The sequence below is a fragment of the Panulirus ornatus genome, chromosome 10 (assembly GCF_036320965.1).
Source record: "Panulirus ornatus isolate Po-2019 chromosome 10, ASM3632096v1, whole genome shotgun sequence".
NCBI lineage: Eukaryota > Metazoa > Arthropoda > Malacostraca > Decapoda > Palinuridae > Panulirus > Panulirus ornatus.
Genome location: NC_092233.1, coordinates 1632501 through 1650075, shown reverse-complemented (window position 1 = coordinate 1650075; position 17575 = coordinate 1632501). Strand labels below are relative to the sequence as shown.

The 17575-nt window shown below is 41.9% G+C and overlaps 1 protein-coding gene across 2 annotated transcripts in view; it reads left to right on the top strand.

The window, feature by feature from the left end:
• Nucleotides 1-17575, top strand: part of nau (myogenic-determination protein nautilus) — a 242458-nt gene that overhangs the window by 186902 nt on the left and 37981 nt on the right. The gene's annotated exons all lie outside the window — the stretch shown is intronic.

The following is a 17575-nucleotide window of genomic DNA, read 5'->3' as shown; positions in this document are numbered from 1 at the left end:
CTGGATGTTTTGGCTCTGAGTGAAATGAAGTTCAAAGGTAAAGGGGAAGAGTGGTTTCGGAATGTCTTGGGAGTAAAGTCAGGCGCTGGTGAGAGGACAAGAGCAAAGGAGGCTGTAGCACTACTCCTGAAACAGGAGTTGTGGGAGTATGTGATAGAATGTAAGAAAGTAAACTCTTGATTGATATGGGTGAAACTGAAAGTGGATGAAGAGAGATGGGTGTTTATTGGTGCCCATGCACCTGGTCATGAGAAGAAAGATCATGAGAGGCAAGTGTTTTGGGAGCAGCTGAGTGAGTGTGGTTAGCAGCTTTGATGCACGAGACAGGGTTATAGTGATGGGTGATTTGAATGCAAAGGTGAGTAATGTGGCAGTTGAGGGAATAAGTGGTGTACATGGGGTGTTCAGTGTCTTATATGGAAATGGTGAAGAACTTGTAGATTTATGTGCTGAAAAATAACTCGTGATTGGAAATACCTGGATTAAAAAAAAATGTACACAAGTATACGTATGTAAGTGGGAGAGATGGTCAGAGAGCGTTATTGGATCACGTGTTAATTGATCAGCCCGTGAAATAGCGACTTTTGGATGTTAATATGCTGAGAGGGGCAATTGGAGGGATGTCTGATCATTATCTTGTGCAGGCGAAGGTGAAGATTTGTAGAGGTTTTAAGAGAATGTTGGGGTGAAGAGAGTGGTGAGAGTAAGTTAGCTTGGAAAGGAGACTTGTGTGAGGAAGTACCAGGAGAGATTGAGATCAGAATGGAGAAAGGTGAGAGCAAAGGACGTAAGGGTAGTGGGGGAGGAATGGGATGTATTTAGGGAAGCAGTGAGGGCTTGCGCAAAAGATGCCTGTTGCAAGAGGAAGGTAGGAGGTAGGAAGATTAGAAACGGTAGTGAATTGTGGGATGTAGAAGACAGATTGTTAGTGAAAAAGAAGAGAGAGGCATTTGAACGATTTTGCGGGGAAATAGTGCAAATGACTGGGAAATGTGTAAAAGAAAGAGGTAGGAGGTCAGGAGAAAGGTGCAAGAGATGAAAAAGAGGGCAAATGAGAGTTGGGGTGAGAGTATCATTAAATTCTATGGAGAATAAAGAGATGTTTCAGGAGAAGAAGTGCGTAAGACAAGAGAACAAATGGGAACACTGGTGAAGGGAGCTTATTGGGGGGGGGGGGGGGGGGGGGTAATAACAAGTAGTGGTGAAGTGAGGAGATGGACTGAGTACTTTGAAGGTTTGTTGAATGTGTTTGATGACAGTGTGGCTGATATAGGGTGTTTTGGTCGAGGTGGTATGCGAAGTGAGAGGGTCAGGATAAATGGTTTTATAAACAGAGAAGAGGTAGTGAAAGCTTTGCGGAAGATGAAAGCCGGTAAGGAGGCGGGTTTGGATGGTATTGCAGTGGAATCTATTAAAAAAACGGGTGACTGTGTTCCTGACTGGTTGGTGAGGGTATTCAATGCACGTATGGTTCATGGTAAAGTACTTGAGGATTAGCGGATTCCATGCATAGTGCCATTGTACAAAAACAAAGGGGATAAAGGTGAGTGTTCAGATTTCAGGTATAAGATTGTTGAATATTCCTGGGAAATTGTATGGGAGGGTATTGAGTGAGACGGTGAAGGCATGTACACAGCATCAGATTGCGGAAGAGCAGTGTAGTTTCAGAAGTAGTAGAGGATGTGTGGATCAGGTATTTGCTTAGAAAAACAAATGGATTTGTATGTAGCATTTATGGATCTGGAGAAGGCATATAATAGAGTTGATTGAGATGCTCTGTGGAAGGTGTTAATCGTATATGGTGTGAGAGGTAAGTTGCCAGAAGCAGTGAAAAACCTTTATCGAGGATGTAAGGCATGTGTACGAGTAGGAAGAGAGGAAAGTGATTGATTCCCAGTGAATGTTGGTTTGCGGCAGGGGTGCGTGAGGTCTCCACGGTTATCAAATTTGTTTATGGATGGGGTTGTTATGGAGGTGAAGGTAAGAGCTTTGGAGAGAGGGGCAAGTATGAAATCTGTTGTGGATGAGAGGGCTTGAGATGTGTCAGTTGTTGTTCGCTGATGATACAGCGCTGGTGGCTGATTCGGGTGAGAAACTGCAGAAACTGGTGACTGAGTTTTGTAAAGTATGTGAAAAAAGAAAGCTAAGAGTAAATGTGAATAAGAGCAACATTATTAGGTTCAGTAAGGTTGAGAGACAAGTCAACTGGGAGGTAAGTTTGAAAGGAGGAAAACTGGAGGGAGTGAAGTGTTTTAGATATCTGGGAGTGGATTTAGCAGTGGATGGAACCATAGAAGCGGAAGTGAGTCACAGGATTGGGTAGGGGGCGAAGGTTCTGGAAGCGTTGAAGAATGTGTGGAAGGCGAGAACGTTATCTCGGAGAGCAAAAATGGGTATGTTGAAAGAAAAAGTGGTTCCAACAATGTTATATGATTGCGAGGCGTGGCCTATAGATAGGGTTGTGCGGAGTAGGATGGATGTCTTGGAAATGAGAGTTTTGAGGACAATATGTGGTGTGAGGTAGTTTCATCGATTAAGTAATGAGAGGGTAAGAGAGATGTGTGGTAATAGAAAGAGTGTGGTTGAAAGAGCAGAAGAGGGTGTATTGAAATGGTTTGGTCACATGGAGAGAGTGATTGAGGAAAGATTGACAAAGAGGATATATGTGTCAGAGGTGGAGGAAAGTGGGAAGTGGGAAACCAAATTGGAGGTGGAAGGATGGGGTAAAAAGGATTTTGAGCCATCAGGGCCTGAGCATACAGAAGGGTGAAAGGCGTGTAAGGAATTGAGTGAATTGGAACGATGTGGTATATCGGGGTCGACGTGCTGTCAAAGGATTGAACCAGGGCATGTAAAGTGTCTGGGGTAAACCATGGAAAGTTTTGTTGGGCCTGGATGTGGAAAGGGAGCTGTTGTTTCGGTGCATTATAGATGACATGTATATGTGTGGAAGACGAGAACATTATCTCGGAATGCAAAAATGGATATGTTTGAAGGAATAGTGGTTCCAACGATGCTATATGGTCACGAGGCGTGGGCTATAGATAGAGTTGTGCGGAGGAGGGTGGATGTTTTGGAAATGAGGACAACATGTGGTGTGAGGTGGTTTGATCGAGTAAGTAATTAAAAGGTAAGAGAGATGTGTGGTAATAAAAAGACGGTGGTTGAGAGAGCAGAGGAGGGTGTTTTGAAATGGTTTGGTCACATGGAGAGAATGAGTGAAGAAAGATTGACAAAGAGGATATATGTGTCAGATGTGGAGGGAACGAAGAGAAGTGGGAGACCAAATTGGAGGTGGAGAGATGGAGTGAAAAAGATTTTGAGCAATCGGGGCCTGAACATGCAGGAGGGTGAAAGGCGTGCAAGGAATAGAGTGAATTGGAACGATGTGGTATACCTGGGTCGACGTGCTGTCATTGGATTGAACCAGGGCATGTGAAGCGTCTGGGGTAAACCATGGAAAGTTTTGTGGGGCCTGGATGTGGAAAGGGAACTGTGGTTTCGGTGCATTATTACACGATAGCTAGAGGCTGAGTGTCAAGGAATGGGGCCTTTGTTGTCTTTTCCTAGCGCTACCTCGCACACATGAGGGGGGAGGGGGATGGTATTCCATGTGTGGCGAGGTGGCGATGGAAATGAATAAAGGCAGACAGTGTGAACTGTGTGCATGGGTATATATGTATGTGTCTGTGTGTGTATATATGTGTACATTAAGATGTATAGGTATGTATATTTGTGTGTGTGGACGTGTATGTATATACATGTGTATGGGGGTGGGTTGGGCCATTTCTTTCGTCTGTTTCCTTGCGCTACCTCGCAAACGCGGGAGACAGCGACATAGCAAAATAAATAAAAATAGATAATATATATATATATATATATATATATATATATATATATATATATATATATATATATATATATATATATATATATATATTCTTTTTCTTTCAAACTATTTGCCATTTCCCGCGTTAGTGAGGTAGCATTAAGAACAGAAGACTGGGCCTTTGAGGGAATATCCTCACCTGGCCCCCTTCTCTGTTCCTTCTTTTGGAAAAAAAAAAAAAAAGAAAATATATATATATATATATATATATATATATATATATATATATATATATATATATATATATATATATATATATATATATATATATTATATATATATATATATATATATATATATATATATATATATATTCTTTTCTTTCAAACTATCGCCATTTCCCGCGTTAGCGAGGTAGCGCTAAGAACAGAGGACTGGGCCTTTGAGGGAATATATCCTCACCTGGCCCCCTTCTCTGTTTCTCCTTTTGGAAAATCAAAAAAAAAAAAAAACGATAGGGGAGGATTTCCAGCCCCCCGCTCCCTCCCCTTTTAGTCGCTTTCAACGACATGCAGGGAAAACGTGGGAAGTATTCTTTCTACCCTATCCCAGGGATAATATATATATATATATATATATATATATATATATATATATATATATATATATATATATATATATATATATATATATATATATATATATATATATATATATATATATATATGTATATAGATATATAAGTAGTGAGAGTGAACACTTAACGAGGTGGTCGTTCCATTTCACTGTAGACAAAAACGGGGAGCAACATAGCGGTTATACAGGCGCTCCTCCAGACAGCAGTTAATGAGGAAGGTTTAGGGTGTGGCAATGGCTGATTACCGGGAGACGACCTGGCTGCTGACACCTACCTGACGGCGACAGGTGTGCTCCTTCTGCTACAGCCAACTACTCACTCAACCCTCTCCACCTTACAGTGCCTCTTCACCCCTTCACCTCAACTGTGTCCTTACTGCTTCCCCTCTACCCATCTGTGCATCTGTACGCCTTCACTCGTTACTCTGCCTCCTCTATCCCTTCTGTGCCTCTCCACCTCTCCCATGTTACAGTGCCCGCTCTACCCCTCGTATAGCTTCTTCAACCCTATCCCTTTTCATGCTCTTCTCACCTGAAGAAGGACGTGTCAGCCCAGGGCTCTACAGTGATCATTAACCTTCCCCAGGATGCCTTAGCTTCCACATTTTGCTTGTCATCAACCGTGTACCCGTAACTCCACGAAAGACCCATTTATAACAGACGAAGGGATATATCATTTGTTTTTTGTTCTTTCAATTCCCTAATACATACCTTCTCCTTTGGCCAATAGCTTGCAGTAGTCGTTGATGGAACAATTTTCAAACACTAAGTACCTTCCTATTCTCTATAATCTCTTGCCAACTTCCGGCCTTCCTCACTACGCTGGTGATCTTCACACTACAACTCACTTTCCCTCCTTCCTCATTCTATAGTTCGTTTTCCCTCTCATACTGAACATATTTCTTCTCTTAATTCTATCCTGTTAAGCATCTCAGAATGAAAAAACAGTAACAAATCAAATTCAATAATGTTGAGATGCAACATCTCCAAATATCTCTATCAGTAACTCTCTTCCCCGTGTTTAGATTTAGAATATCACAATATAACACTGTGTTAACATCAACGTCAACGCATACATATATATACACACACAAACATATACATTTATACACACGTACATAATCCATACTGTCTGCCCTTATTCATTTCCGTTGCCACCCCGCCACACATGAAATGACAACCCCCTCCCCCCGCATGTGCGCGAAGTAGCGCTAGGAAAAGACAACAAAGACCCCATTCGTTCGCACTCAGTCTCTAGCTGTCATGTATAATGCACCGAAACCACAGCTCCCTTTCCACATCCAGGCCCCACAAAACTTTCCATGGTTTACCCCAGACGCTTCACATGCCCTGGTTCAATCCATTGACGGCACGTCGACCCCGGTATACCACATCGTTCCAATTCACTCTATTCCTTGCACGCCTTTCACCCTCCTGCATGTTCAGGCACCGATCACTCTAAGTCTTTTTCGCTCCATCTTTCCACCTCCAATTTGGTCTTCCACTTCTCCTCATTCCCTCCATATCGGACACATATATCCTCTTTGTCAATCTTTCTTCACTCATTCTCCCCATGTGACCAAAACCATTTCAAAACACCCTCTTCTGCTCTCTCAACCACATTGTTTTTATTACCACACATATCTCTTAACTTTTCATTACTTACTCGATCAAACAACCTCACACCACATAGTGTCCTCAAACATCTCATTTTCAGCACATCCGCCCTCCTCCTCACAACTCTATCTATAGCCCACGCCTCACAACCATATAACATTGTTGGAACCATTATTCCTTCAAACATATCCATTTTTGCTTTCAAAGATAACGTTCTCGCCTTCCACACATTCTTCAACGCTCCCAGAACCTTCGCTCCCTCCCCAACCCTTTGACTCAGTTCCGCTTCCATGGTTCCATCCGTTGCCGATTCCACTCCCATATATCTAAAACTCTTCACTTCCTCCAGTTTTCCCAATTCAAACTTAGGTCCCCATCAACTTATCCCTCCTACTGAACCTAATAACCTTGCTCTTATTCACATTTCCTCTCAACTTTCCTCTTTCACATTCCTAACTCAGTCACCAACTACTGCAGTTTCTCACCCGAATCAGCCACCAGAGCTGCATCATCAGCAAACAACAACTGACTCACTTCCCAAGCCCTCTCATCCACAACAGACTGCATACTTGCCCCTCTTTCTGAAACTCTTGCACTCACTTCCCTAACCACCCCATCCATAAACAAATTAAACAACCATGGAGATATCACGCACCCCTGCCGCAAACCGACACTCACTGGGAACCAATCACTTTCCTCTCTTCCTACTTGTACACATGCCTTGCATCCTCGGTAAAAACTTTTCACTGCTTCTAGCAACTATACTACATACAAATCCATCTGTTTTTCTAAGTATTTCTCACATACACTCTTAAAAGCAAACACCTGATCCACAAATCATCTACCATTTCTGAAACCACACTGCTCTTCCCCAATCTGATGTTCCGTATACGCCTTCACCCTCTCAATCAATACCCTCCCATATAATTTCCCAGGAATACTCAACAAACGTATGCCTCTGTAACTTCAACACTCACCTTTGTCCCCTTTCCCTTTGTACAATGGCACTATGCATACATTCCGCCAATCCTCAGGCACTTCACCATGATCCATACACACATTGGATATCCTTACCAACTAATCAACAACATAGTCACACCCTTTTTTAATAAGTTCCACTGCAATACCACCCTAACCCGCCACCTTGCCGGCTTTCATATTGTGCAAAGCTTTTATTACCTTCTCTCTGTTTACCAAACTCCCAGATATCTAAAACACTTCACTTCCTCCAATTTTTCTCCATTCAAAGTTACATCCCAACTAGCATGTCCCTAAACCCTACTGAACCTAATAACCTTGCTCTTATTCACATTTACTCTCAACTTTCTGCTTTCACATACTTTACCAAACTCAGTAACCAACTTCTGCAGTTTCTCACCCGAATCAGCCACCAGTGCATATCATCGGCGAACAACAACTGACTCACTTCTCAGGCCCTCTCATCCCCGACTGCATACTCGCCCCTCTCTCCAAAACTCTAGAATTCACCTCCCTAACCACCCCATCCATCAACAAATTAAAGATCCATGAAGATATCACGCACCCCTGCCCCAGACGTACTTTCACTGGCAATCATTCACTCTCCTCTCTTCCTACTCGTACACATGCCTTACAGCCTTTATAAAACCTTTTCACTGATCTAGCAACTTACCTCCTACACCTTAAACTCAGAAGATCTTCCACAAAGCATCTCTATCAACCCTGTCATATGCCTTCTCCAGATCCGTAAATGCTACATATAAATCCTTCTGTTTTCCTAAGTATTTCTCACACACATTCTTCAAAGAAAACACCTGATCCACACACCCTCTGCTACTGAAACCACACTGCTCCTCCCCAGTCTTATGCTCCGTACATCCTTCACCCTCACAATCAATACCCTCCCATACAATTTCCCAGGAATACTTACCAAACGTATGCCTCTGTAGTTTGAGCTCTCACCTTTATCCCCTTTGCCTGTCATCAGGGGTACCACTAACTTCACCATCAACAAGGGAACCACTAACTTCACCATCATCAGGGGTACCACTAACTTCACCATCAACAAGGGAACCACTAACTTCACCATCATCAGGGGTACCACTAACTTCACCATCAACAAGGGAACCACTAACTTCACCATCAACAAGGGAACCACTAACTTCACCATCAACAAGGGAACCACTAACTTCACCATCAACAAGGGAACCACTAACTTCACCATCATCAAGGGAACCACTAATTTCACCATCATCAGGGGTACCACTAACTTCACCATCATCAGGGGTACCACTAACTTCACCATCATCAAGGGAACCACTAACTTCACCATCATCAAGGGAACCACTAACTTCACCATCATCAGGGGTACCACTAACTTCACCATCATCAAGGGTGCCACTACCTTTACCATCATCAGGGGTGCCAGTATCTTCCCAAAGTCTTACCCTCACTATCACCATCCTGACGACCAACCACCCGAGTCTTACACCATCAAGCTCATTATATTCATCGTAGGAAGAAAATAACATATACAGGGACCCGAGGTCCTTCCCCTCTTCTCCTGCCGGCATCTTAGTGAGGTAGAAGTAGCAGTAGACTCGACCCATCTACTTTATTCAGACTGTCACTCAAGTAGATAAGAGTGGTGGCTGACAGAGGCACCGCAGCGTCTCCTGCAGCAACACACAGGCTCGGGTTACCACGGACGCTCACCTCCCTTAGTTTGTAGTGCTGGTAATGTACAATTTCGCTATCATCAAGACCTCGTTGCTATGTACTGTTCTGTAAATAGTTCGCTCCATCAAGATGATAACTTTTATAAGTTAACTGATATAAGTACGAGATCATCACACTTTTTCTGTCAACTGATTTTATAGAAAAAAAAATTATACTTATTGAAGATTTATTGTCGAAGGTCAGAAAAAGTGAGACATTTTCCATAATCTTGACACATTGTAAATCAAACAATTGGTAAAACTTTAGCTATCGGCAAGTAGAATAACTTACAATGATTGTATACAAACATCAGTCCTACCATATGTAAACCATGTAACAAACAACACCCATAACTGAAACACTTACAAACAACAAACTACATAGGTGACGGAAAAAGAAAACAATAGAAGAATTAGGAGAAAAGGGAGAAGGGGGAGAGAGGGAGTGAGAAGCACTAATAGGAGAGGTGGGTGGGAGGCAATGGGAGGAGAGTTACTTTTTAGTTATATATTATCTAGAGATACACAGAGAAAGCATTACAGCGATATTATGGGTGAAGGGCACATATCTAGGGGTAGGTGGAGGTCAGTATAGAACGCACAGTGGGTACAGTACATGGACATAGGAGGGTGACAGGTGGGCTCGAGTGGGGTCCAGGGACCCAGAGGCTCCCCCTCTCGTCAGGAGGGAGGGAGGTCTAGAATACACCAGTACATGGTATATATTTACAGGGTAGTGAGTGATGACAACATCGTAGGTAACAACATTTTCAAGAATATTACCATTAATAAAGTCATCACAAATCTGTTGAAACAGTAAGACTTGAGGTCTGAAATCACTGATTGGGGACGTTCGCTAATATAGTGTTGTAGTTTATGTTCATCAGGTGCAGAACAGAGTCGACATTTGTAATGTTCAGGATCATCATGGTTTCTCGCGACTTGCCACATGTACCTGTACCCTAGGTGTATTCTGGCAGGTACAGTATCACATTGTTTATATGAGTTTACATGAGAAAGACAACAGGAGGCCTGATGGCCCATGACTGGGATGTCTGGCTAAAAACAAGAAATTACTTGACAAAAAAGTAATTCCACTCAGCAGTTTTTAAGCTATCATCGACTCCCCGCTCCTGCATATTAGCCTTCTAGTGTCCCTGTTACGGCTGTCGTTTATACAGTTATTTCTGGCGTTTTTCTCAGGGTATGCATGAAATTATAAAACAGTTGTCTAAACGACTTTTGACGGTATTTAGCCTTAGCATTCACGACGTCTGACGGTAACTTATTCCAGTGCTCAACACATCTATAGGAAAAGAAGCTTTATCCCACGTTCGTAACACATCTTTTAGCTTTAGGTTTTATTCCATTTGTCCTGGTAACTGTATATTTTCTTTATGATATCAAAAAGATGCACATGATTTACTTTATCGAACTTGTTCAGAATTTTAGATTAAGTCGCTGCGAAGTCTGCGTATCTTGAGGGAGAAGAGATCCAATCGCTTAAGCCTCTCTTAGTATACCAGATTTCCAAGGGATGGGATCAATTTTGTCAGACGTCTTTGTACTTACTCTAATTTTTTCTAGTCTCTTTTATAGTTTGAAGACCAAAACTGGACTGCATATTCAAGTGTGATCTTACTAGAGATTATAAAGTGTGATAATTGTTCCTGATGTCTTGTAATCTATGTTCCTGGCTATTGAAACCTGACATTTGGTTGCCTATTTTACTTGCTGCTTGACACTGTTTAGCGTATTTCAGAATGTTGCCAATGAAAACTCCAAGGTCCTTTAGATGAAAAGTCCTACCCCCCATATGTCGTGGTGGTCATACATATCCCTTTCTTCCTACTCCTCGTGTTCTTCCTCCCCCTTCCACTCACTTTAGTCATCCTCCCTCCTCTCCTTCCCGCTCCTCTCACCGACCGTTTCCTCCACTCCTCCCTGCGCCTCTCACCAACGGTCTCCTCCCCTCATCCTCCGCCTTCACCACCTACCTGGTCATCCTGTCTATTGGTAACTTGTCCATAGTCGTTCTTATCCTGCCAACCTCCCTATCCTACTGTCTTACCATCATACTGTTACCCCTCCTCCCTCACCATCCTACTGTTACCCCTCCTCCCTCACCATCCTACTGTTACCCCTCCTCCCTCACCATCCTACTGTTACCCCTCCTTCCTCACCATCCTGCTGTTACCCCTCCTCCCTCACCATCCTACTGTTGCCCCTCCTCCCACAACCTCCTACTGTTACCCCTCCTCCCTCACCTCTTCCTCCTTCCTTTCCTTAATCTTGTGCTTGACCTCCCTAATTCCCAGGTCACCACCTGGCACCATTATGTTCAGTTACTGACCTCCATCTTGGCCTCCTACAGAAGTAGGTCGCTGATTTTCCTTGTGGTTATCAGCAAACATATATTCATTAATTTTTACATATTATACTTAGTCGCTGTTTCCCGCGTCAGCGAAGTGGCGCAAGGAAACACACGAAGAATGGCCCAACTACTCATATAATCACAGACACACACACACAGTTTTATATATATATATATATATATATATATATATATATATATATATATATATATATATATATATATATATATATATATATATATATATATATATATTTTCATACTATTTGCCATTTCCCGCGTTAGCGAGGTAGCGTTAAGAACAGAGAACTGGGCCTTAGAGGGAATATCCTCACCTGACCCCCTTCTCTGTTCCTTCTTTTGGAAAATTAAAAAAAAAAAAAAGAAAAGGGAGGATTTCCAGCCACCCGCTCCCTCCCCTTTTAGTCGCCTTCTACGACACGCAGGGAATACGTGGGAAGTATTCTTTCTCCCCTATCCCCAGTATGAATTACGTTCATGTGTATGTCTGTGTGTATATATATGTATACGTTGAGATGTATAGGTATGTATATTTGCTGTGTGTGGACGTGTACGTAAATACATGTGTATGTGGGTGGATTGGGCCATTCTTTTGTCTGCTTCCTTGCGCTACCTCGCTAACGCGGGAGACAGCGACAAAGTATAATAATGATATATATATACATATATATATATATATATATATATATATATATATATATATATATATATATATATATATATATATTATCTCTGGGGATAGGGGAAAAAGAATACTTCCCACGTATTCCCTGCGTGTCGTAGAAGGCGACTAAAAGGGAAGGGAGCGGGGGGCTGGAAAACCTCCCCTCTCTTTTTTATTTTTTTATTTTTCAAAAGAAGGAACAGAGAAGGGGGCCAAGTAAGGATATTCTCTCAAAGGTCCAGTCGTCTGTTCTTAACGCTATTTTTTTTTTTTTTTTAAAGAAGGAACAGAGGGGGCCAGGTGAGGATATTCCAAAAAAGGCCCAGTCCTCTGTTCTTAACGTTACCTCGCTAACGCGGGAAATGGCGAATAGTTTATAAGAAAAAGAAAGATATATATATATATATATATATATATATATATATATATATATATATATATATATATATATATATATATATATATATATATATATATATATATATATATATATATATATATATATTTATATGTATGTATATATAATCAGAACCTTCACTTCACCGTGAAGAGGCATATGCACGATCACCACTGGAAAAAGTAAATAAGAACTGTGAGTAATTTCGTTTATCACATCCTCAGACAGGGTGGGGGAGATACAAACGTTTAAGTCCTTAAAAGTAGACACAGGTAGCAGTGAGGCGGGGCTTCATAATCCCCATGGAGAGCAGGTGAGCACTAATTATATGTTCTAAGAAACTTTAATGAAAACAGAACGTTTTCATTAAGGTTTCTTAGAACATTTCGCACAGGCAGTCCAAATCTATTGATGATGAGTTCTGCTATATCTATGACGTTAGTTATGAATTATGATATACTAAATATATTCTGGATTCAGGTTGTGATTTTGCGAGAGTCATTTTGCAATGTTCAACCTACAGAACCATTTGTGAACAAAAAAGTATTAGCATTACTCTATTGTGAGAACTTGCTTAATTTTCCTGTTTTGTTAAGATTATCTAATTCTGAATACTATTATCAATATTAGATAATATCAGATGATATTGATATTAATGTCAGATAATATTAGATAATATCAATAGTAATATTAAACCTTGTCCACACACGATGTAAGGAGAGGAAGGTCAGACGTCAGGTCATATAATTAGTGCCCACCTGCTCTCCATGGGGATTATGAAGCCCCGCCTCACTGCTACCTGTGTCTACTTTATCTTGATGAGCAGAGTAGCATTAGATTATAGCAAGACATTTGTGGGTTTACAATATATGATAAATTTAGCTTATTTTCATACCTGTGACTATTACAGTCTAAGAAAGCCAATGCATTGTCTGTCTCAGTTTCAAGAGTGAACTTTAAGTTTACCGAACAATTTAGATTATTAAGAGATAAAGTTTCATCTTTATCAATATGCTGCAAACAAAAATCACCAATTCACCAGTACCATTTGATATTACTATGTAAGATATCAGAAAGTATCTCATTTTCAAATATACTGTATATAGATTACTTAAGAGGACTGTGAGAGATTTTTCTATACTCATACCAAACTGCTGTGTTAAGAAACTATCAGTGAACCGAAACTTACAAGACTTGCATCTTGGTAAACTCAGATACCACAGTGGGGTTAAGTTTAATGCTTCCAAGACTCAGTTTCTGCCCATCTCTGTATCGAAAACTCACAACTCTCGTCTCTCCTTTGATGGTTCTTTGATTCAACCTCTGGGATCAAATGGACATACATGGTATTATTGTAACATCCAATCGATCTTAGAAACCCTACAGCATGGAAATAGCTAAGTCTGCTTCTAAGAAACTGGGTGTCCTGTTTAGCTGTCGGAGTAACTTTTCCAAACACTTGCTCCGTTTATACAAAGTCCTTGTATTGAGTACTGCCCTCATATTTAGGGTAGTTCTAGCTCTGCACCCTTACTTGACAGAGCTGAGTCCCAAGCAAACTTGACCCGCTTGCCCTACACCGCAATGTTGGTTCACTTTCCCTCATTTATACAGTTATTACTTTGTTTTTTGCCACTAGCTAGACCACGCAATACTCGGCAAGCTGCTGCGTGACATGATTACTGTGTTGCCGACGGCAACTCAAGGGTGGGCCATTTTGATAACTGTTTCTTTTCCTACGCCTCGAAGCTTTGGAACTCTCTGCCTTCTCATGTCTTTCCCAGTAACTATGACCAGACACATTTTAAAAGACAGCTTTTTCGCTTCCTCTAAAATTCGTAAATACTTCCCCCTGTCTCTTCATTTTCTCTTTCATTAACTTCTCTATATATCAATTAAGGCCTGGGCTTGTTGTGGACTTTTGTCCGTGAATGGAGCCCACAACATGAAAAAAATGCATATTTAGGCAGAGTTCGCACCTGGAACTCTGGAAAGGGATGCCCTCCATGAAGATGACGGTATGTTAAAATCTCCTACTATGAAAGAATCTTTTTCATCGCAAATTTCAACTGCTCTCAAAACCTTCCGTCCATCTCTGGCGTCTGTGCTCGTGGACAATGAATTAGTTCTACTGTTACATTCCAACGAAGCTTACCGTTCATATCTATAAGATGAGGTCAGCATTCGATAAGACTACAACATTTTTCACTACTTGATTATGATGAGCTTTAATAAAGAGCAGGACACCACCGCCTAACTTGTTCGCCTTATCCCTACGAAACAGTGTTGTACCCTGGGACTGAACGCTGGCCCAGGATATCTCTGTTGCTGTCATCTGACCAAGATTCGGAGAGAGATATAATTTACGTCTAACTGTTGTATCTAACTCTGGAATTTTATTGCGTATATATCGAGCGTGAACATCAAACATTTTTAGATGAGACTGAGACGGAGGAGGGGATGGGTCTGCTCCACACAGGCTGCGTATTTGTACCACAACGGACGTGTGAGCTCACTGAGGCGCCCACCACAACGCGCAGCTCCCACTTCATTCAAGGATAGTTCGTCTTTCATGAATACATCAGACTGCAGGTAGGAATGCTGCTACAAGTCTATGAATCCATCTACCTCTTGAAAACAGAAGTTCAGTAATCTATCACGTCGAGTGAACGCCTCACTGCAGATGTGACCCTGGATAGAACTCCTGAAATGATACTATTTTTAGTTTTATCGATTAAACGTCGAACAGGCCGGCGATACTTCTCGAAGAGCTCCTCTGATCTCTCCTTCAGTATATAGTAAATACCTACACGACAAATAACAACTGTGCTATCATTAGTGCCACCACAAACATCCTGTACACGCAACATCATCTACCTTGGCTCCTGGAAAACAAAAACGTTTACGGCGTGAAGGATTTCTGGCGCTGGCGTCCTCCTGCTGTCCTTGGATCATGGAGTCACCGACGGGCCTTACTTTGTGGTCGTTGTCGTCCACATTAACCATAACCTGAAACCGAGTTTTGTAATTATTGGCGTCAGAAGTAAATTTTTATGGGTTTCGCACCTCGTTGCCCTACCTGGGTTAGAGAAGGACTGCTTGGGTTTTTCAACACCCACACTGCTCCAACCTGTCAGTAATGATTGAATCCCTGACCGTTTATTCTGTTAGAAGCTGCCACCAGCTTTTCTTCTCGGGTTCGTCTGCCCAAGGGAAACTTTCAGCTAAAATAACGTGTTTTTATAAAAGTTTCAGAATTTGACTTGAAGTTTTATTGTACATCAGATGTTGTCAGAGAGGCTGACCACACACGTCCACAACTGGTGATACCACAGACGATGATCCCAGGTGGTGACAGTGATATGTACAGCCACCCCAGCTGGTGGAACCAACATGTTGCACCATAGTTAAGATGTCAGCTGGCGACCCCTGACAATGATCCCAGGTGAGGAAACCGAGATGTTTGAGTGATGATGGTTGGGGTGGGGGTGTGGACACGCCTCCTTAAAGCGAAGTGTGGAAGGAGCGCGGGGGGGGGGGGGGGTTATGGTCCCAAGGGAGAGCCACAGCTGTGTTCCCCGAGCGCCAGACACTAGGCCCTCTACCGGTCACTCTCCCCCTGACCCTACTTCCGGCCACAGTCAACCTACAATATACTCAGCATCTTGCACCACCTTCTCTACCGCCTTACCGCTAAGGTCTGGAAGTCTGGAGCCGACCTCTTCAGCATTCGAAAAAAAATCATTTTACCGCAGATCAGACGCGTGCGTTTCAGACCATCTACAGATGTACGTCCGCCAGCAGACTCTGACCTGTAAAGTCTGTACTATTGACAACGTGGTAAGGTTCGTTTGGAGAGCATCCGATGCTGTATAATACAATAATACGTGATAGCATCCGATGCTGTATAATACAATAATACGTGATAGCATCCGATGCTGTATAATACAATAATACGTGAGAGCACCCGATGCTGTACAATACAATAATACGTGATAGCATCCGATGCTGTATAATACAATAATACGTGATAGCATCCGATGCTGTATAATACAATAATACGTGATAGCATCCGATGCTCTATAATACAATAATACGTGATAGCACCCGATGCTGTATAATACAATAATACGTGATAGCACCCGATGCTGTATAATAAAATAATACGTGATAGCATCCGATGCTGTATAATACAATAATACGTGATAGCATCCGATGCTGTATAATACAATAATACGTGAGAGCACCCGATGCTGTACAATACAATAATACGTGATAGCATCCGATGCTCTATAATACAATAATACGTGATAGCATCCGATGCTGTATAATACAATAATACGTGATAGCATCCGATGCTCTATAATACAATAATACGTGATAGCACCCGATGCTGTATAATACAATAATACGTGATAGCACCCGATGCTGTATAATAAAATAATACGTGATAGCATCCGATGCTGTATAATACAATAATACGTGATAGCACCCGATGCTGTATAATACAATAATACGTGAGAGCACCCGATGCTGTATAATACAATAATACGTGATAGCATCCGATACTGTATAATACAATAATACGTGATAGCACCCGATGCTGTATAATACAATAATACGTGATAGCATCCGATGCTGTATAATACAATAATACGTGATAGCATCCGATGCTGTATAATACAATAATACGTGATAGCATCCGATGCTGTATAATACAATAATACGTGATAGTAAGTGTAACTCACCTTCCCTAGTGCTGGTCCACTCTTTCTTGCCATCCTCGGAACCTTTACTATTAGCTGTGCGCGCTTGTTCCAGTGTGGTGAGTGTACTTGTTCCAGTGTGGTGAGCATACTTGTTCCAGTGTGGTGAGCATACTTGTTCCAGTGTGGTGAGCATACTTGTTCCAGTGTGGTGAGTGTACTTGTTCCAGTGTGGTGAGCATACTTGTTCCAGTGTGGTGAGCATACTTGTTCCAGTGTGGTGAGCATACTTGTTCCAGTGTGGTGAGCATACTTGTTCCAGTGTGGTGAGCATACTTGTTCCAGTGTGGTGAGCATACTTGTTCCAGTGTGGTGAGCATACTTGTTCCAGTGTGGTGAGTGTACTTGTTCCAGTGTGGTGAGTGTACTTGTTCCAGTGTGGTGAGCATACTTGTTCCAGTGTGGTGAGCATACTTGTTCCAGTGTGGTGAGTGTACTTGTTCCAGTGTGGTGAGCATACTTGTTCCAGTGTGGTGAGCATACTTGTTCCAGTGTGGTGAGTGTACTTGTTCCAGTGTGGTGAGCTGTACTTGTTCCAGTGTGGTGAGCTGTACTTGTTCCAGTGTGGTGAGCAT